The 22,898-nt window shown below is 42.3% G+C and overlaps 1 long non-coding RNA gene across 1 annotated transcript in view; it reads right to left on the bottom strand.

The window, feature by feature from the left end:
* LOC123001357 (uncharacterized) overlaps positions 1–22,898 on the bottom strand; it is a 62,623-nt gene that overhangs the window by 13,292 nt on the left and 26,433 nt on the right. The gene's annotated exons all lie outside the window — the stretch shown is intronic.

The following is a 22,898-nucleotide window of genomic DNA, read 5'->3' as shown; positions in this document are numbered from 1 at the left end:
CCTCTCCTGATCCCATAGCCAAATATCCATTCTTTTTGGTAGTGGAGGACAGGGAGCAAGTGGATAATAAAAGCTCAGATCATCCCAAACCCAGTTTTAGCCGGTAGTTACTACCTCATTGCCTCCCAATCCTTGATCAGAGCAGCCCCGCAAGGAGCCAAACTGTAGAGCTGCATCACTTCAACGCCAGCCTATGTGTCCTCTTCCAGCAAGCCTGCCAGCCTTTTACTTTCTCCTGCCATTCACCCCACCACCACGTCCTTTTTCCAGCATGGGCACTTATGAGGCAAAACAGTAGAATTCATGTGTCCAGAGGAAAGGGAAGGAGAAAAGGACCTTTTGAACTGGCCTCTTGAAAATGGCACATTGTCTTTGTCTTTTAGGCAGCACCGGGCTTCCTGAGCTCACTCAGGGGTCTGCCCAGGGCTTACCTCCTGTCTGCCCTGGGAGGAGTACAAATTGGTTAACCAGCTAAAAAGACAGGAACCCTCTCGAGGCTGACAGCTTCCAAGATGGCCCCCAGTGATTCCCACTGACATACCCTTTAAAACCAGCAAACAGCAACGACAGGACTTGAAGGGAACACTGAGTAGCATCTGTACTTTGAGTGGCTGGAAATGGGGCATTTCTTTGAGAGAAAGTATTCTGTGGCCAGTTTTTGTTTTGGCCTCCACAGAATAACTACTACTAACAATACGTTCTATGTATTACCTCTAATGTTATCACTTGCCCCAACCATTTGGTCTGGTAACACAGAGAATCCCTCCCAGTACTACGACTTGTCATGGCTAGTATGGTGTGGCAAATGTCTCCCTTGGCCCCAGTCTCACGTCAGTCACCAGAGCTTTATTCTTTTGTGCCACCAGCTCAGTCTGAGCCCTTCTGGCCCCTCTGCTGTTTTCCACAGCTTTCCAGGGAATTCTCAACTTTCCCACTCTTCATCTCCACATCAGGTTCCTGAAAATCCTCTCATCCCCTTGTTTAAACACTGCAATGCTGAACTGGGGGAAATGGTTTTATAAATTTGGGGGGGGGAAATGCTTCTGACATAATGTTAATTGAAAAAGATCTGAGTAAGTTCTAAAGTCTCTATTTTCAAAATCCACCTTGAATCTGAGCATGTCTTGTCACCCCCATTTTGTCCCTCCCTACACCAAGTCACCGTGACAATACCGAAATGAGTCTTATTATTCTCTCTACACGTGCTACGAAGATCGTACATGAATTTCATGATCGGAATAAATCACAGTCATTATTGTTAAACCACTGCACACTGAATGAAGACCAACAGTTTTAGCTTGACATCTACACTCCTCTGAAGTCTCAACTTAACTCTCATTTTCCCCCTCCGTGTAAGCTTCAGGCCTCTTTCGAATCACTGCGGAGTTGGCTGCCCCTGGAAGCTAAGTGCCCAGCGTCACAGGAACTGGCTGTCTGCGCTGCAATGTCATCCCAGGAAAGAAATATCCCGACGAAACCCACCTGACAACTCGAACACTGAATGTCCTGAAGCCATGCTCTGGACGGAGGAAGCTCGGGAAGACCACGACACTAACAACTGTCAGCAGCGCCTAAGGGCTGGGAGAAAGACCAGGGACGGGCTGGCCCCTCGTAAAGGCGCACCGGGGAGATGCAGGCCGGTGAGCACACACGGCCGAGGCGGAAACATTCTGCAAGAGCCCCACCAGCTACCCACAGCGCCCAAGTGGCTGAGCGCCAGGTCAGATCCCACGGAAGCCTGACTACCCCCCACCCGCGCTGCACCCCTAGGCCCGGCCGAGACACCTACAGACACCCCCACACCTAGACCACACGCTCCCTCTCCAGGTTACACAATGCCAACGCAAGTACCGAAGTAGAGGAAACAAAATAAACATCTACCAACCAGTCCAGGCTTCCACAGGCTAGCCCCGCCTGATCCAATTTTACCCTTGAGCCTCAGTGGCCTCAGCTGTTCCAAAAATCATAACAAGCCTTCCGACCAGCCTGATAGGGCTAATTCAACCAGAAACGCCGGAGAGATAGACACGTGCGAGTAAGTCCAGCTGATAAGACGAATAAATTAATAAAGTTTAAGGAATTAGAGAGTGGACCCTGGGCATAGGCAGAGATTCGGAGAAAAGCAAGAAAAACAGTAACAGCAAAAGGAATAAAAGGAGGAAAAGATGTCATCTGCAAAGTGCTGATCTGAAATACGGCAGCTAGGAAGGAAGGGATATTAAGATCACTCCGCGCTACAAGGGGCCAGCTTGTGGACTAAGACGTTAGTCACTCGTGCTTTCACAGACGACAAGGGAAGTTCAAACCAGAGGTCCATGTCCTGGTCTGGCGAGAAAAGAAACGATACCTGGTACCTGGGCGGCCCAGTCAGTTAGGCGTCTGCCTTCGGCTCAGGTCAGGATTCCCCTGCTTAGCGAACCCCCTCTCCCTCTTCCGCTGCCTCTCCCTATGCCACAGCCCTTCCAGTCCCTTCCGCTTGGGAGTGCATGCGTGCGCATGCGCTCTCTGGCCGGTGCGAATAAATCGAATTCTTATAAAAGGGGGGGGGGGGGAGGGAGAGGGGACGCCCAGGCGGCTCAGTCAGTTAAGCATCTACCTTTGGCTTGGGTCATGATATTGGGGTCTTGGGATCGAGCCCTGCGTCAGGCTCCCTGCTCAGAGGGGAGTCTGCTTCTCCCTCTCCCTCTGCCCCTCCACTCCTCCTGCTTGTGCTCTCTCTCATCAGGTAAATAAATAAAATCTTGGGGGGAAAAAGGAAGGAGAAGGAGAAGAAGAAGAAGAAGAAACAACCATATAACAAGCACGTGAAATAAAGAATATTGCCTGAGTGGACTGTGAAGGAACCATGGACGGAAAAGGAACCACACTGGTACTGTCGGACTCCTGCGGGAGTCCCGCCGCCAAACCTCTTGTGCTGCTAAATCTATAAAGACATAATTTCAACTTAAAATTTGGAAATGAGTATAGTAAGTGAGCTTCATCTTTTTCTTCTCTAAATGATAACAATGTAGTAATGAGTATTATTTCTTAAGTGGATTGTAGGTTTCATGTAATGGAGGCTTTCCCTTAACACAGAGCCAAAACCATGAGGAAGGAGATTCTGTGTGGCAATGAAGACCTGGGCTCCGGGGACAGTCTTCAGGGTTCAAATCCCAGTGGCACCATTTCCTTGCTGTGTGGCTTTGTCCAAGCTATTTAGCCTCTACAAGATCCATTTCCTTACGTGAGTAACTATAATAATATTATAGTTAAAGTGTTGTGAGGATTTATGAAATTCTTATGTAAAATAAGAAAGAAAAATAAACTCTTAGAGTAATCTGTATGACACACCATAGTACAGTACCCTGGCACATAATAAGCTCACAATAAACGTTGGCTATTACCATCATTAGTAGTCTAATTAACTAAAAGAGCCTCCTGAGAACACGAGGTATGTGAGGATAGAATGCCAACGTTAAAGGGATTTAAGGAACCTTCTTTCTAATCCAGTACCTGCCTCCTCCCCCACTCACTCCCCTAATTTTACAAGGGAAGAAAGCGAGTAGGTGAAGCCAAAGCCCATTTTTCTCAAGAAATGACTGTTTATGCTTTCTCTCTGCAGCTCCTTAGGAACTGGTCACCTCCGGTACGGATTTTCCAGCAATGCTGGCTCTTACTTTTTGGTGCCACCAAGTGGCCGAGCTTAATGGCACAGCGATGCTTCCTCCAGAAAGCACCCCAATATAGTGTCGCGTAAGATCTGTTTTTCGATGGCCCCTTCATGCTCATCAAATTAATGGCTAACACTCTGGATTGAGCAAAGATTCAAAACGTACCAGTGGCTCTAGAAACACTAGAAAAAAAAAAAAAGGAAGAAGAAGAAGAAAGAAAGAAACCCCTAGTGAGAAAGAGGAGAGGACAAAGGGTTGGTGTTGGCCAGCTTCAGCCTTTCCTTTGATGCCTGGGAAGTACTTTGTTTATTTGTTTTAAGAAAGGAATGCCTGGCTTTCTGGTCAGGAAGGGACCTTTTTTATAAGAGAGGAGCCCATAATACACATTTTGAGCGAATGCTGAATGGTCAAGTGCTAATAACAGTATTTGGCTGGAAATTAAGCTCAAAGCTGAATCTAGATAACTTCTCAAATACAAGTATAAATATGAAATTGTATGCCCCAAATTGCAATTTTATCACTAACATTTTTAGTAGTCAAATTTTAAAAGGACAGAAACACAATTTCACAGAATTGTCACTTGTCAGCTCCTTGTGCTACACAATTACAACACTGTGGTGGACAGTCACTGTCAACTGGCTCATCTAATGATACTTTCAACCTTTTTATGCACAGTAGAATAGAATTCTGGAAAGTTATTTTCAGAAACATATTTTCTATAAGGAGCTTTGTACCTTTAGATTCACAGATTTGAAAAACCTGAAAAAAAAAAGTCCAACTTTAATTACTAAAAATGATTGTTGTCAGCACTCCAGAGCAATCAATTCACCAATCTTTTGTTTCAAGTTCTAGCCTCTGTAGAAGGAAAATGATAAGAAACTGTCTTCTTGAAACATTTTTTGATAAAGTCTATTTTTTTAAGGTTTGGATAGTGACAATTGTAGGTACCTGAGATGCTCATTCTCCCCTAATACTTTTTTCTTCCCACTTTTCAAATTCCTTATTCTGTCTGGATCAAGGATGATTCATCCTAGATTCTGTTGTACATGATTTGGGACTTTTTAATTCCTCCCTGTAGTTTTTTGAGGTGACAGTATTGACATTCTACTTTTTAAAATTCTTCCCATCAAAATGAAAGAAGTCCAAAGAATTTTTTTTTCTTAAAGGACTCAATCCCTCAGTAGGATTAAAGGACCAAATATCAAATATATTTCCTAAAGATTAAAATTTAAAAACATGACAGCAGAACAAACAAATTATTGAAGAGTAGGATTATGATATAATCTAATTTCTTTATTCCATCTTGTATTATTACTTAAAATTTTATAAAGTTTTTGACTCAAAATGTAGATAATGATCTTTCTAAAGCTATCTAGCTAATGAATCTAGTTCATCCATATTAACTATCAATTCAGTTCCCTATTCATTTGGCCATTTTAAAGTCCATAATAACTCTTCTGGTACATAAAGCTAGCAACTCACCCACAGCATTTTGGTCTTGCCATAATAAATGTCTCATCAACTGATAGAGTTTAAACATATGGTTGATGAGGAAGTTTTCATTCCAAGTCACATTTGGAACACTTACTATGTTTAAATGTGAATATTCAGATATTGACAATAAACCAACTATGTTTAAATGTGAATATTCAGATATTGACAATAAACCAAAATGACAAACCTTGTTCACACTACCAATGTTGGTATATTGATTAGACACAATGAAAACTATGTGATGACAATTCGTTGATGAAAAGTTCAAGGATGCCACAAATAACAAAAGGAGCATTTAGCTGCTTGGCCTTCTGAAAGTCAAAGCCAACACAAACTTGAATTACAGATCTGGACCAAATCCGAGGACCAAATACAACATTTGGTGCAGCCCTTATTATTTGTAGTGTTGGAGTGGGCTGAAGGGAAAGTGCCCAGCGACAGAGCCATTGAGACTGATTCCGGTCTTTCTCTCGAACTCCTTCCACCTGGGAAATGGTGGGCATGTTACAAAAGCCCTAAGCCTGACTTTCCTCATCGGTAAAACAGGAACAGTGTAACCAGAAGATGGAATGAGGCTGTGTAGGTACGGCACTTAGCATAGGGCCTGTCCCACAGACGCATAAATCCCCATGGCTGCGATTATTGCAGTTTTCCTGACCATCATTGCTCATGTAGGATCATATCTACCTTGGGGGTTGTGAGAATTAGAGGTTACCTGTGAGTAGCACTTGAAACACTTTGTGCTCATTTTATAAATGGAAGCTGATATTACCTGGGCACCTGTAGAACTTTGAAAAATGCTATAAATAAAATCTTAATTGTGAATTCAGAGCAAATGCAACTAACAGGTATATATGCTGCTGAAATAGGCATGTCATTTCTTTTTAACCCAGTACCCTTGCCTCCTTCCCCCATACAGGGAACTCTGCACCTTAAAAGTCCTGGGAAAGGCAGAGTCTGTCTCTTCCTAGAGAGGCTGAAAACCCTAGAAAGCACTTTCGCAGCATTCCTGGAAGCGAAGCCTAATAAGCTCAGCCAATCTGATGCACCTGCTTGAGATTTTCGCATCGCGAGGTAGTGATGTCATGCGACAGAAGCCGGAAAGCTAGCTGAGGGACAGGGGAGATGCAATGACATCCACTTTCAGGTGCATACGAGTGGTGGTATTTGGTGTCCAGCAGCAGTGGCTTCAACGGTCCTTGCCAGTGTGAGGCTGGGACAAGAATTTGCTGAGGCTCTGATGGGCATCTTCCTTGATCCCGACTTTTTCAAACCTTGTACCCCAGACTTCCCAACATTTCTGGAAAGTACCCAATACCTGTTCAATAAATTATTCTTCTGCTTAAATTGACCGAAGTCCATTTCTGTTGATTGCGGCTAAGACTTCTAGAGAAATTGGCAGCAAGCGTTGGGGTGCTGGGGAAAGAGCCCCAAGTGTGGCACTGGCTGAGTGCAGGTAAGGTAGTGAAGACGCCGATACTCCTCGCAGGCCACCGTGCAGAGCCAGGAAGACAGATTACAACCCGAACATTGTCCCTTCGAGTTGAGCTTGCAGACTGGGATTCCCAGCTGGGAAATGGGGGTGCTTGTGATGCAGGTATAAGACAATTGTTTAGCTGTTGCATATTATGTCTTGGGATAGGGACTACGTGTCTATAAAGGCTCTTGTATTAGAAAACATTCAGGATGTGGGTCTGTGTTAGCTACTTTTTATGGTGTTCAGTAAGATACATTGAAAACAACAGACAGATTTAAGTTGAAAGTGGCTGGTTTTGTTTTGCACAGACCCTTGACCCCTAAAGTAGTTGTTTTAAAAGCAGAGAAGAAAAGCAAGTATGGCTTTGCTATTTGAAATAGGCGAAGAGGAGTCAGAGGCGCAAACTTCCAGTTATAAAATAAATAAGTCACAGAAATGAAAAGCGCAGCATAGGGAATATAGTCAATAATAATGTAATAAGGGTATGGTGACAGACGGTAACCACACTTCATGGTGAGCATTTACCATGGTGAGTACATAATTGTCGAATCACTAAGTTGTACACCTGAAACCAGTATGTCAGCTATACTTGAATTTTTTTTAAAGTTCTTTCTACCTGTGGCCTGCAAGCTAAAATGACTGAAAATCTGATGATTTACTGCCTTGCAACATTGTAAGATTAAAATACTCCAAACTTAAGTTTTCCAACCAAGCAGAGACTGCAGAGAGTAGGCAGGAAAAAAATTGAAGCAGAAGACAAGCTTGGTCACCTGGGCCCTGCTCGTGAGCCTCCTGTAAGCCTCATGCCCAGGACTAAGCGTTAAATATGCTCCAGGTGATGAAGCAGCTGGAGTGAAAGCAGCCTGGGTTTAGATTTGATTGTTGCTTTGAAATATCCTTGACCTTGGATGCAAGGGCAATCAGGCAAAGTACAGAGGCAGATAGGAAGCAGACAGAAAAGCCAAGCCACAAAGGTGATGTCTGGGTAAGATCTCTGGCTCTGGTTTCTACTCCATGGAATTAACCAGAAGCAAGAAAACAAAATACCCACTCAGTCTCTAAAGCCTCTGTATTACCCAAAATGCTCTGATTCCAACCAACCTCTCGTGATTGTGTAACTCTTCAAAGCAATCACAAGCTGTCTGAATTCGTACCTACAATAAATAAACTGCTGAAGATTTGCACCTCGAAGAAAGGGCATTCCTCTTCCTAATGCCTGTCACAGAAGTGCCCGCAGAGAACAGTGGACAGAAAATTCATCCGTAGTGCAGAACAGGGTGTCAGAAGGGCTGCCAGGGCATGGGACGTGCACTTTTATGATCCAACGCGTGCTTTGAACCAAAGACCACTAGATGCTATTTCCATTCTCCCCTCCCCCAAGTGAGTATTTACTGTTGTGTTCATTTTCCACCATTGTATATGAGATAATGTTGGGGAGGGTAGTGAGCAACTTAACTCCTAACTGGAGATTTCTGCACCAAGAGGAAGATGTTACTGGGAGATATTGAACTTGGAGCTGGATGTGGAATCTCAACGAAGCTTTGAGTTGCCTCCCTTTGGGAAGAAGTGACTGAATTAACCCAAGCATATTTGAATTGATCTTAACCAACCCATATCATATTTGCCAATGGTTGGTTCAGGAAACCAGAACATAGCATTCCAGCAAATATGGTTATTGGGTTGGAGATGGGCATGGGCACACGTCCTAAGTAGACCCAATTAAGGGAAGGTCTTTATAATCCATGGCACGGGAGTGATTCTTTCTCCCTGCCCCCACTCCCATACTCCTCGTTCCCTCTACCACATTCCTTCGGTTAAGAACCATCTTGCAACCTTGAGAGAAGCCCACTGATGAACACATGGAGAAAGGCAGAGTGGAGAAAAGAGCAGAGAAGTTGAGGCAGAGCCACGATCATAGTACACCTGAGGCCTACATTATCTCTGAACTTCTTGTTACTTGAAATAATAAATTTCCTTCTTGTCTAAGACAATTCAAATTGGGGTTTCTGTTTATTTTCTGCCCAAACCGTCCTGATACACCAACCAAGTAGAAAGTTAAAGTTTTCAGCTGGAACTTACTTGCCTCAAAACCTGGGATGAGAGAGTATTAAACCAGTACAAAGGGCAACTGGCTCCTACACCAGGAGTTATCTAAAAGAGAGCTGAAGCAAGCCATTAGGTAGTTCATTGACAAATACGTTTAGGGCAATAATTTTATATTTCTCCTATATTTAATTTATATGTGGAAAATGTTATTGCTTCTCCATGCATAATACTGCTATAAAGTTTACTTTTTAAATGAAGGTGTCTATTTAAAAGAAGAATCAATTTAAACAAAAATATTATCTAAATAATAATACAAGTCATATTAGTTTTCTAGGGTTGCCTGTAAAAAGGATTACAACCTAAGTGGTTAAAGCAACAGAAACTTATTCTTTCACAGTTCTGAAGGCCCAAAGTCCAAAATCAAGATGTCAGCAGGGCCATGCTCCCTCTGAAGTCTCTAGAGGAGGAGCCTTCCTTGATTCTTTCAGCTACTAATGGTGGCCAGAATTCTTGCGGTCCTTGGTTTATGGAGGCATCACTCCCATCTCTGCCTCCATCCTCCCGGGGCCTTCTCTCTATGAGTCTGTGTCTACATTTCTGTCTTATTGTAAGGACTTCAGTCATTGGATTTGGGCTCACCCTAATCCAGTATGACTTCATCCTCACTTGACTCTATCTGCAACTTCCAAATAAGGTCAAGTTCATAGCTACTGGAGGTTAAGTTGTCTTATGGAGGCCACCCATTTGGGGCAGCATTTTTCTGAGCATCCGGTCCTGTCCTAATCATTGATGTCTTCAGTTGGAACTTAGTTCCATTATCTCTGACAAAAATTAACCATCCTTGTCCTCGGACAGGCCGTCCATTACTCTGGGCACTATTTCCCAGTACCTGGCATTAGCCTCTGATTTCCTAGTTCTCTCATGTCCCTCCTCACGGGGAAACAAAGGGCTTATAATTTGAGACTTAAATCAATTATGGAAAGTAATTATTACATGCTGTACCTCAAAGAGCTTGAGCTGCAATTAATTACATGGCAAAAATAGGGGAGGTGAATTTAGGAAGAGTAATTTTTCATTTGGAAGGCCACAATTGGAACGGTCACTATTTAAAATGGAGAAAGACAGCCTGGGAAGAAAAAAATAATAAATCTTTTAAGCACTTTCATGAAATCTTGGGAGCTTTAAATGTTAGGAAGGTTTTCCTGTCCCATTTGGTGAAGTAATAAAGTGTGAAGAAATGTTAAATCTGATTAGCTATACCTGTCTAGCATTAATCTACAGTCTGAAAGGAAAGAAAAAAATACTCAAAACTTCAATCACTGTTCTTTCCTGTGTTTAATCAGTTAAAAAAATATTCTCCAAGGTTGTTCAGAAAATTGTGGTGTTCAAGTAGTCTGAAAAATCATTCAGGAACCCATGCGCCAGTGACCAAGGCAAATGCATTTTTCTGAGTATTGTCAAAAGCTGTTTTCTCTTCACAATGTAAGTTCAGATGCTTCTTGGCTGTTTGTGAACCACCTGGTGTTCACAGACCAATGCAGGAATGCAGAAAGCTGTTTCCATGGTGATGAGACTTTCCTCCTGGCAACCACCCCTCCCCCACCTCCCATCTTTCTCCACTATCTGGAGTTTAGATAGGATTTCTGGAAGAGCAGGGATTGATATACAGCAAGCCTATTGTGGTTTTTCCAAGTGCGGTTACCGTGTGTCCATAAGTTGTGGATGAGTCTCCCCTGCCCCCATTTGGAGATGGTCACAAATCCATCAGGATCCAACCAAACCATCTCACACTTGAAATCACTCCATCAATAGCATTTTATTTAACATCTCAGTATATGAACAGACACTTCTCTATAGCAGGGGTCAGCAACTACAGCCCAAAGGCCAAATCCATCCTGCTACATGTGTTTGTAAGTGAAGTTTTATTGGAAGACAGCCACACCTAGTTGTTTGCATATTGTCTATGACTGCTTTCATGTTCCAGTGGCAGAGGCAAGCAGTTGACAGAAGTGGCAGAGACAGTATGGTCCACAAACCTAGAAACATTTTCTTTCTATCCGGAAAAAGTTTTGTCAGTTCTTGTCCTAGAGGATGTGGAGTCAAAATCTAGTAAGGAAGACCGCAAAGGATAGAAATAGGTACTATGTGCTATCATAAACAGAGAGAATTAAATGAATGCTACTAGGAATTCCCACATACCACTGAGGACAGGGTGGGTTGAAAAGAACCTCTAGAAAAGGTAAGACTGAAAGATGGGAAGCCTTGGGATATACGAACCTGGGGCAACGGGAAGAGGCATTCTAGGCAGAGGATGGTAAAGGAAATGCTATCCAGTATCCTGACTCATGGAAAACCCATTTACACTGGAAAGAACCATGCAAACATGAGGTGCTCTCTCATGGGTGAATGCAAGTTCATAATAGCAGGAGGAGAAAGACTGTGAATAGCAGGAAGTGAGGTTGGGGCCAAAGATATACAGGGTCTTGAAAGTCAAGCAAAGAAAATGACCTGAAACTGTAGGGAATGAGGACTCACCAAAATGGAAACTGATCTGATGAAATCTTCGTTAAAAGCAAATTCAGAAAATCTAATGAAGGATGAAGTACAGAGAAGGGAAGTAGAAAGAGAGGGAACCCGGTTACTATCTGTCATCTATGTCGTGCTGATTATGTGCCAGCCACTACTCTAAACATTGCATGTGTATTAACTTGCTCCCTGCTCCTGACAACCTTATGAAGTAAGTCCTGTCATGATTGCCACCTTAGAGATGATAAATCTGTAGCTGAGAGAGGTTAAGTAACTTGCACAAGGTCCGACAGGTGGAAATTTGCAGAGTCAGGATTTGAATCTCAGCAATCTGGCTCCAGGGTCCAGCTTCTGCTGTAATCAGTTATGAGATTGTTGCAAGAGTATGAAAGGGAGGTGGTAAGAATTCATTTAGGCTTGTTACCATGGCACACACAAGGTACTCCATAAATACATTTGATGAGTAAATGCTGAATGAAAGAACAGAAGAAAAAGAAAATAACTGGAACAAAGTGTATTGGAGGGGGATGGGAGGGGGGATTCCGTAGCAGTCAGAGCCTGATATAAAAGACAGGAAGGAGAAGGAGGTGGCAAAGATAATTCTAGTAGTTCTCCTTAGGATGACTGGAAGACTGAGGGAATTCACACACACACACACACACACACACACACACACACACACAGAATAGAAGGAAAATTCAGCTCTGGGGGAAAGGTGATAAATTCAATTTGTGATTGAACAGGTAACGAATTTGATGAGATGGCAGAGCATTCAAGTAAAGAAACACCAAGGCCTTGAAGGTGTAGGCCTAGAACTTAGGAGGGCACTTGTGTCAGAACAACAAAGTTGGTGGTTGGGCTGCGTGGAAGTGATGGAGGGGACAGGTTGTCTTTCTCACACTGATGGAAAAATTGAAGTGATCTTCTCTCATGACATGGACCCACTAAATAAAACAAAGAAAACCATCAGATGATGGCAAGTTGCAAAACTGGCCTAGTGAAGAGAACGTGGGGCTGGATCTAGAGGAAACGGAGGAGAATATCCATTTATGTAATGCCTACTCCATGCCAGGGGCTGTGACATTGCACTTGGCGATCACAGTGAGTCTGAAACAGGCAGTGTAGCCCCCTTGAGAGTGGAGGAAACAGAGTTAGAGAAGATAATTGACTTACAGGAGAACACAAGCCAGAAGGCCACAGAGCCAGGATTGAAGCCCAGGTCTGCCCCTCCAAAGCCCACACTCTGACTGCAAGAGGGTCCTTCCACACATTTCCCAAATTTCCCTCAGACCCTCAGCACCATCTGATAGTATATGATTCTGTTAATTGTTCCATGATCCTTGCATCCCGTGAAAGGTCAAATCACTAGTTACTGCTTATAGAGCCATGCGGTGTGTCCACTAAAATGCTCATTTCAGACCAGTTGTTGGGGAGAACTTTGGAGGAAGGTGCTAACATTCCTAAGCCTTCGAAAACCCACCCAATGCTTTCTCCCTAATTGTTCTCATTTCTGATTCCTGCAAGGGCAGCCCCTCCCTGAGGCACAGTGATAAACTCTGAGGACTGGATACAGGGTATTGACCCCAAAAAACTGAGCCCCAAGAATCTCTCTCTTCAAACCTCGGTGTTAAGTATAAGGACATATAATAATTCATTTGGAATAACAAAGATCAAATGCATTAGTCTGCTTTTAAATATGAATAAAAGAAATACTGTTAAATGCAATAAAGGTTTTTTTTAAAAAAGGAAAGAGCTGTCTCTTAATTGACACTCTCTTTTCATTGACCTGGTTTGCATCACACATAGAAACAATGTTTGCATTTCGGTTGCATATTAAAAGTACTTTGTGATTTTTCATGATTGGTCTTCAATATACCCATTCTAATTCTTTCTTTCTGAGACCAGGCAGCCAATCTCACAGATGTTGGAACAAATTTCTTGTTCGATACTCTCATTTTGTAGTGAAGTCACACTGACTCATTGTATATCTCAAATAAATAGATTTCTTCACATAAATATCAATGTTGACAAAGCTAAGGAAAGAATGAAGGAAAACTTATCCCGAGACTGGAACGAAAAGTCTGAATGCCTAGCGGTGAAGAAAATAGAAATACTGTGTCTTCAGAAACTCACAGTAGCAATGATAGTGTGTAGGTTATTCCTTCTAGAAATTGAAACCAAGGAACGGCAAATATTTCAGTCAAGCAGCTCACTGCTTCAGACGCAGAGCAGATCTCCAATTTCTCTTAAAATCTACACCTTTGCATGCTGTGGGAAAAGGGACCGAGCTATGCAAAATTGCAAAAAGCATCTGGCTTGACATTTCTTGAATGTAATTACTCTCCAGGAGAAACAGATCTAGCAGAAAGTGAAAGCCTTCCCAGATCGCCATGTTAGGAGGTAAGATTCTGGTATCTCTAAGACGTGACTACTGGCCACAGCGGGAAAGGCCTCTCAGCATGACACTTCAGAGTATCCACACATCTCTGACCAGGCACCGGAGCCCTTGCTGTTGAACGGCAGCTGCACTAATGAGGACTGAGGAAGGAGCAACAGGCTGAGTAGGAACATCATGAAAATAACCATGAGTCCACGGAGCAAGGCCCGTGCCTCTGCCAAAACCTCACCTGACAATATTCTAGCCTTCACATCTATGCCAACTCTCGAATACATACTCGAGTTTTTAGGCCTTTCTCCTCCTTTGAAAAAAGGAGTAGTAATTTTATAAAATATAGGGGTGCTCTTTCTTTTTCTAATGGTTGTTTCAGGTCCTATTCTCAGCATCCACAAGATGCATCTCTACTCTTCGTGGAAGCCAGTGCAGTATCCCCCCCCTTGGTGGACTTTCCTGACACCTTAGGCAGCACCGCACCGTACCTTCGTCTAGGTTCCATTTGCATTATATAACCTGCGATCAGTTCTCTCGCTGTTCTGCCAGCATTTGCTAACTTGTCTTCACTCTTGGACTCTGAGTTCCTTAGGGCAAGCAGTTATATCCTTATCACCCAACACAGGGTACAGGTGGCAGACACCTTCCCAGGCAGTCTCTAAGCCCTGAGACTAACCACTCTCCCCTCCTGTGGTGGGTTGAATAGTGTCCCTCCAATAATTCTTAGACCTCTGAACCTCAGAATGTGACCTAACCTGGAAATGGGATCTTTGCAGATGTACTTAAAGTAAGAATTGAAATGACAGTATCCATGTATAAAATGGGACAGGAGACATGGAAGCTGGAATAGACAAGAAAGGATCCTCCCCTAGAGTCTTCAGAGGGAGTGTGGCCCTGCCAACACCTTGATTTTAGACTTCTGGTCTCCAGAACTACAAGAGAGTACATTTCTGTTATTTAAAGCCAAGTTTGTGGTGATCTGTTACAGCAGCCCCAGGAAACTAATCCACCTCTTTTCTCTGGAAACCGGCTTCCCACCAATCTGCATTTTAGATTCTGGGCAGCCATGTTGGGACTACAAGATTCTGTTCCCTCACCTCACCCGCAGGGTCCTCACAGTGTTGGGCACATGTTGAGGCTGGGCCAACAACGTCCCTTCCCTGGGAATTTGGGGGAAAATAAGAGAGAAATGTTATTTTCCCATTCTTCTATGTCATTCAAATTCTACCCAAAGGCCATCACCTCATAGACACATTCCCAGCATCCTATCTAGATTTCTCCCTCTCATGACCCTAGATCTCTACTCATGTGATTTTGGAGTTCTTACTTCCACCTGGCATTATATTATTTATGTACTTGTTTCTTCTTTTTGTTCCTCTGACCTCCCTCATAAGTGTGTAGCCTCCACAAGAGCCAGAACATGGTCTGCGTGGTCGGCTACTGTATTTTCAGCCCTAGGACTCAGCCTTGCACACAGCAGCTCTGCAGTGAGACGGATGAGGCTGACCTAAAGAGAGAAATCAAGGTGAGAGATGAAGAGCACAAATCTCCTGTCAGGGTTCCCATTCCCTGTTTCAATTCCTTCTGAGGCCTGGCCATATTTCTGCCTTTAGCTTCTGGGGGACAGTCTGATGGAATGTGCCCTCCTTAGTTGCTTTCCGCTTCTAGTTTCTACACAAGAAATCAAAAAAGACCCATCTAATACATCATGGCACTTAGTAAGAGCTTCGGCACCTCAGAGGAGTAAATAACAGAATGAAAAACAGAATGAATAAATGTATAATTTAACTGCTTAATTCAGTTTGACTCCTAACAGGATTCGTCTTACAAGTAAGGTGATTTGAGAATTGTAGGATGTATTCACCTCCTTCAGAATTAATCTTCTTACCACCAACTTGATGTCTAAAATTCTATCACCACAGAGTTTAGAAACACTCCGTTCAAATATAAATATTCCTGGAAAAAGCAAACTTTTAGCCAGTGACTATTTTAACAGATCTTAGAAAGCCAGGCTCTTCTGAATGATGTATGGTCACCTTAATGAAGGACAAGAGAAGAGATCACAGACATGGGAAATGGCAGGATAGCAAAGATGAATTTTAACCATTTTTCTAGAATGTACACTAGGGAATTATGGATTCTATATTCATGGAAGACTGATTGCATTGACGGCCCAGTGCATGGCCTCTCTGGATCTTGCTTGTATAATGTGATTCTGCAACCACTCCCATCAAGAAGCTGCTTAAATCTGAGCTGTCCTGTGACTTACTTTGGCCACAAGAATCTGACAGAAGTAACATTGTACCCAGGCCTCAAGAGGTCCTTCTGCTTCCACTGTTTCATGGAAACCTGACATTCCCATGAAAACAAGCCAGCCCACTCTGCTGAAGAATGAGACGAGTGGCTACCCAACCCACCCTCTTGGCCAGCACACAGGTAAGTGAGGCCATCCTGGAGCAGCCAGCCCCCACCTGATCTGCCAGCTACTCACAGATGCACTATGAAGTCCAGCCAAACCAATACCAAGTTGACCATTCTCTTGAGTGAACAAATTTTGTTCTAGTCCATTGATTTTTGGAGTAGCACACAGCAATGGCTACATGACAAAATACCAGCCTACCCTGGAAATCTCAAATCTAGGAATATGTTGCTTTCCAAAATTGTCCGTAAGTCTTAGATTCTGATACCACCTTCTCTTGAGAATTTATACTGGAAGGTTGGACACCTACCTTCTGCTTACCCTTCAACAGCACAATATCATGAAGTGTGATGGTGTTTCTAAGGAACCTTCATTCAGTTTCTCACTTGAATGTCAGAAACACAGCTCCCTTTACCATAGGTCTGGCCTTACATTGGGACTCTCACTTTCTCCAGCAGCTACCACTCATATTGACTCTTGAACCTGGGACAGAGGACTCAGCTGGGAGACAATCGTTCTAGAAAAACGTATAGGAGAAGAGTCCTAGAAAAGGGGGAATCAAACAGAAGGCAGTGAGCAATTGACACTGGGCTGGAGTTGGAGGCAAAATTGGGCTGGGAGACAGGGCATAATGCAGAATCTCAGTCGAAATTGGGAGAGCAAAGGGGTGGAAGTTGGGCTAGTGAGAAGGGAATAATAGCAACGAGATCACATTTGTCTCGTCTTCTCTCTTATTTCTTTCATTACCGTGTCTAAAAGGGAGAAATGGATAGGCAGAAAACAACACATCTTCCTTTCAGCTGTTCTGTCTTTTCCTGTGCCTATTGTGAGTTGGGAAGGAGCCCCAGTGTATGTCTGGGTAGAAACAGCTACCTCTGCCCCCAGCCTCCTCCCTTTGTCCTGTTCTGCCCCCTCCTTATTACACTCTCACTGCCTATGGTAAGAGGTGAACACAGGGATTATTTGGGCATGGTGGAGGTGGCATTCCTCTAGACAGTTTTGTGACCAGCCTGTCAGTCATGGATGAAACTATGTGGGGGTCAGGCTTCCATGGCTGGCCAGAGAGACCCTTAACCTTCCTAACCAATGAAGATGACAATCTGCTAGAGACTCAGTGTGTGTCAGCTGGAGAAAACAGGGCAGTGCTCCTTGTGATGAATGGAAGAGGGCTTGTTTTGTTTTGTTTTAAGGTAAGAAAGGAATCTACAATCATCATCAGGAGCCTGTTCTAATAAATACCCTAGCAGGATAATTTTTCATAATTACTTGTGGGGTTTTTTCCCTGTTTTTCACTTTGGACCTCTTTACAGGGCAGAGGGACAGGATTATATTTGTATTACAGATTCTAAAGCAGATGTTGCTTGTAAAGACAATTATTGTTCTCCTAAAGCTTCAGCCATTAAAAATATTATGCTTCCTGTGGTCCTGGAAGGAAAGGAAAAAAAGGAGAAAGGGAGGCAAGGGAGAAAAGGGGTCAAATCTGCAGATATGATGACCAGAAGACCCATGCTCTCCCTCACTCCCACCACCCTAGGAAGGCGCAAGAACTTAGAGTGGATGCACAGGTGCACCCAGAAATGGTGAACCCTAAGCAGAAGTGGTCTGGTCCCAGCAAAGATTCCTACACCCTCTGGGTAGAAATCCACAGCAAAAATTTGGAGACCAGTAAGGACTTCAGCAATAAGGATGTCAGCAGAAATCATGCTGCACTGCAGGGTAGAATTCTCCAGGTCATCAAGCTCCACGAATTCTGATGTGACCTTGAGATGGGAAGCAACCCCAGTACTGATAAAGGAGATGGGATGGGGTCTCTGATGTGCATGTATTCAATTAAGATTGAGAAAGGGCTTTATCATGCATACCTTGCTTGGATGGTGGTTCATACCACTTCACTTGAAGACGCACGGTGCCCAACACATTACTGAATGTATGAGTGAGCTCTTAATCCTGTTTTCTCAGTTCCGTTTGATTCAGAACATATTTGTCAGGCCCCTATTCCATAAACCTTTCAGAGAGATATCCTGCCTCTGTAAGTCTGTTACATGTTAGAGGTTTGCTATAGGGGCCAATTTGGCACATGCCCCTTCCATCAGCAGCAAGAAATGAGACAGCAAGCACGTGGGAAACAATGGGAAAATAAACGCTGTACAAGGTTTTGAATTTGTAGAGTTGATGGATATTGTCTTCATTGCATCTCATAATTCTCTCTGTCATGTTCAAAATCACTGATTCTTTTTACCCGAAGAAAAATTGTACCCAAAAATATATTAGATACCCTTTTGAAAGATGTATACTTCATCTCCCCTTGTCATCTCCTAATAAGATTAATGAAATAAGGGGTGCCTAAATGGCACAGTCGGTTAAGTGTCTGTTGGTTTTGGTTCAGGTCCTGATCTCAGGGTTGTAAGATTCAGCCCCATGTTGGGCTCTGTGCTCAGCACAGAGTCTGCTTAAGATTCTCTTTCCCTGTCCCCCTGCCCCTCTCCCCCTCTCCAAAATAAATAAATAAATCCTTTTTAAAAAAGATTAATGAAATAAGAGAATGCACAGGATAAGAGCTGGGTATGTTGTGTTGTTCTATCATTATAAGACAGAAATACTCATGCATCAAACTTCTGGTGTCTTAAGATGAAATCTTAAAACGTCAGCAGAAAAAAACATCAGCCCATTCCACAATAACCTTTGCCCATAGCTCATTATAGGAGCAAGTTAACAGCCCACTTCGTAAGCAGTAAGTTGTCAGGAAGCACAAAGGCCTGAATGCAGAGGAAAGAAGGAAAAAGAAGAAAGGCATTTGCTCAAATCCACGGAAACTGGAGACTTCTATAAATTTCATTATACAATTTGCCATTGCTATAGACTCATATACTATTTTCAGCTTTATTTTGCTTTTGCTTTAAAAAAAATAAAAAGCCATCTTGCCCCTGCCAAAATATGAATTGGGACAGCCATCCACCTGTCACCTTCACCTAGGCTCAGACACCCTCATGACTCTGTCACCATTCTCCAGACTCATAGTCCAACTCTGTGGCTCATGGCTCATGGTGCTGTGGAAGGTAAGTGACGGTGATCCTTTCCTGTGCACCGGATCTCAATGAGGGCATTAAAAATGGAAAACCATCATTCACATATCACTGAATCTCTTCAAGGAGGATGAGAATGTGGCAGCTCTGATGACGTAGAGCAAAGTGGCTTTTAATTCCCAGATCTTCATGAGTTGAAACTACAGTCGTGTCTGTATCTTGAAAACCGCATCAAAGGGGTGGGGGAAATGGTAAATTTGTGTCCTGACTTTTGGTTACTGGGAATCTTAAACTACAACCCACTCTGTACACTGGCTCCCAAATATCACATAACACACACATGGCAATCTTTTTCTAGGTCTCTACGTCTACCTCTTTATGTCAGCCAGTATCCTTTACTTTTAAGGGGGTGGGTTCTAGGCAGTGGTTATTTTGCAGCTGGCTCAGAGCCAATAGCGCGCATCTCTTCCCAACTCTGCATTCTGTGTTGCACATTGGTGGCTTCAAATCAACGACAATGGGAATATTTACACAACAGAAAATACCAAATGCCACAAAACCAGGAGTGTTGGGGTTTTTTTGCTTTTGTTTTTTAGATAGATGGCTCTTAAAAAAAAAAAAAGATTTATTTATTTATTTGAGAGAGTATGCAGGGGAAGGGGCAGAGGCAAAGGGAGACAAGCGGACTCCCTGCTGAACAGGGAGTCCGATGAGGGGCTTGATCCACAACACTGAGATCACAACCTGAGCCAAAATCAAGAGTCAGATGCTTAACCAACTGAACCACCCAGGTGCCCCAATATAGCTGGTTCTTAAAGACTAATTATCATCATCACACAGGTTTAAAGAAGGTGAGTAAGAGCAATCATGAGGGTACCAGGTGCTTAAGCAAAGGGAATTGACGGTGCTGGAGATGGAAAAATGACAGAAATGAGGTTCGTAAAAAAGGGGACCCAGGGCAAAGAATACCATCACCTACTTCACCATTTCTCCTGAACTGTCTGCTAATGCCCCACCCCCGACTGTAAGAACTTCCCTGTTCCACACTTACCTCACACATTCATTTACATAGGCACACCTTCAACTTGAAATTTCTTGTCAACCATCTCCAGAGATACTCATAAAAGCCATAGATCTTATTCTCTGAAGCTGTACCCAGATAAAACTTGTATATCAAACACTAAATAAGCTTTCCAGAATATAATACCACCTACTTACAAACTGATAAAAAATTTTGATTAAAAAAATATATGTTCTATATATATTTTTTATATTTTTATATTTTATATTTTTATTTATATTTATATTTTTATTTTTTTTCCTGTCGAATGTAATTAAACTTCATCTTTGCATTGAGCTGCTGGTGTTCAAGTAGAAACCCAATGCCTGTCTGTATGTTATTTTAGCTGCTAAATTAATTGAATTCTTGAGATAGTGAGAAGTAATGAACTGCTTATAAAGAATCAGTATTTCATGCTCTTTGCCACTTTAACTGCCAAGGGCAACCCAGTCTATACTTGCGGTAATGGGTATGACTTCTAAGTTATTTATTTTTCTTCCCTTGTTTACTAGAAAGGAAAAGCTTTTGTGATGGTGGAAAAAGAAAGTGAATAATACAGAAAATGATATGTCTGTAATGTTAATATTGGCAAAAAGTTGGGCTCTCAATTAAACCTTATCTCAGAACTAAAATAGTCAAACAAAATACACAATTATTCTGAAAATCTTTGGGTCTGATTTCAATTAGACTATGAAGGGGATGCAAAGACTTAATGAACTATTGGACTAATGACATGTTTATTTTGCAATCAAGAACAAACACACTTAAATTTTAATGAAATTATCTTTTAATAAAGGACACTTCTCTACAGGATAATGATAAAAGTGGAAGGTCTCTTAAAGAGAAGATGTTTAATAATATTAAAATTCAGCTCTATTTCACACCCACAGCCTCTAAAATGCAATGTGGTAGATTGCATTAGTGGCCCAAATTATTCATTCCTCCATATAGCTATGCTCTTTCCCCAGAAACTGCAATTCTGCAAAAATCTGTATTTCCTGACCCCTTGACTCCAAGTTCAGTCATGTGTTTTGCCAACAAGTAAAGCATGAGAAGGTCTTATGTTTCCACTTGCTCTCTTGAGCTTCTGTCATCACCAAGAAAGGGAATGCCTGGGCTAGTCTATATCTCAGTAGGAGGATAAACAGCACATGAAGAGCTTTGCCAGATAACACCCTAACACAATCTAGCCAAGTCAAGCTTAGAAGAGAGACATTAGCCAACCTACAGACACATGAGTGGGCCCAGTCAAATTAGCCAAATCGTCAACTCACCAGTATATAAGCTATAACAATATATGGCTGTTATAAGCTGTAGAGTTTTAAAGTGGCTGTTTACACAAAATAGCTAAACCATACATTTATAATGTCACTCCCTTTCACAGTTTCTTCCTAAAGAGTGAAGAATTTTATACACACAAAGGATTTCCTGATCAACACACAAGTGATTATCAAAATCAGGCATTTCCACTTTGTAACTATAAACATGGAACACTTTCTTTAAGAATCAACATTATCATATTGCATCTATCAAGTCTCAGAATTAGTTCAATGCCAGAAACGTTGACCTAGCTACCAATATAATTATGTGCTAGGTCTTGGAAACACAGAATTGATGAAGAGCTCTGAACTAGAGCTCAGGGTCTATGTTGGGGAGGAAAAAGTTTTCTCTACCCTTTAAGATTCTTCTGGCTGGTCTGGTCTAAGAATTAAACAGACATGAGACAGAGCAACAGGAGGGGAAAAAACACACAAGGTTTAATTATATGCACACAGAGACTCAATAATAAATTAAGATACCTATTAAAGGTCAAGACAGGCAGCTTTTACACTTTTCAAACAAAGAAACAATAAATCTGTGAGTAAATGACAGTACAAAGAAAACTTATGTTTGGGAGCTTTAATTAATAAGGAATTTAAATAGAATTTGGGTTGGGGTAGTAAATTAGTAAAAGTAACAAAGTTTGTCAATATAGCCTTTTCAGCTCTGAATTTCCTATCTCAGGTGATAAGAATGTCTCTTTACCTCCTGGTATGGGGAGGGTACCTTTCACGTGGGAGATTTATTTCCTGATTTCTGGAGACAAAGAGAAGTCAGGGTGTTCTTACTTTGGCTGTTTCTTAAGTAATGTTAATTCAAAATAATCAATATGCCAAAGTGGCACATTTTGGGGTGACCTGCCCTTGGCCCCCACATCTATCAAGGGCCTGGTGATGCCAAGACAAAGAACCAGAGTCCCTGCCAAGTGCCTTCCTAAATCCAGACATGTTTAGTTCTAATTTCTTCTACTAGAAGCATCAGTTTGAAAAGACCCTCTTCATCTAGAGAGACTTGAGCTTTATAAGGGGCTCCAAAGATTCTCATAATATGCAATATTTGAAGATTTTAGGCAGATAAGAAGTTGAAATTGAAAACCAGGGACACTTTAAATTCTAGGGAAAAACTCAGGAAGCAATCAGTATGTTTTCATATTGAAGGTGCTAAGATTGGACTTTTTTTTTCAGGTAACAATAAATTTTCACCAAGTTATCTACTTTCTCCATAGCAGCTGGAAGTTTTTTCTTCCCAATTTCCCTTGAGTTTCATGGCTCAACCTGTGAGAAGAGGGGAACTGACATTACTCTGGTAGCTGTGGAGTGATTTCAGTGAACAAATATGAAAGGAGATCAATTCTTTTTTTTTTTAAAGATTTTATCTATTTATTTGACAGAGACAGCCAGCGAGAGAGAGAGCACAAGCAGGGGGAGTGGGAGATGAAGAAGTAGGCTCCTAGTGGAAGAGCCTGATGTGGGGCTCAATCCCAGAACGCTGGGA

Source organism: Ursus arctos, unplaced genomic scaffold, assembly GCF_023065955.2.
Source record: "Ursus arctos isolate Adak ecotype North America unplaced genomic scaffold, UrsArc2.0 scaffold_13, whole genome shotgun sequence".
Classification (NCBI taxonomy): Eukaryota; Metazoa; Chordata; class Mammalia; order Carnivora; family Ursidae; genus Ursus; species Ursus arctos.
This window is presented reverse-complemented; position numbering and strand designations above follow the sequence as displayed.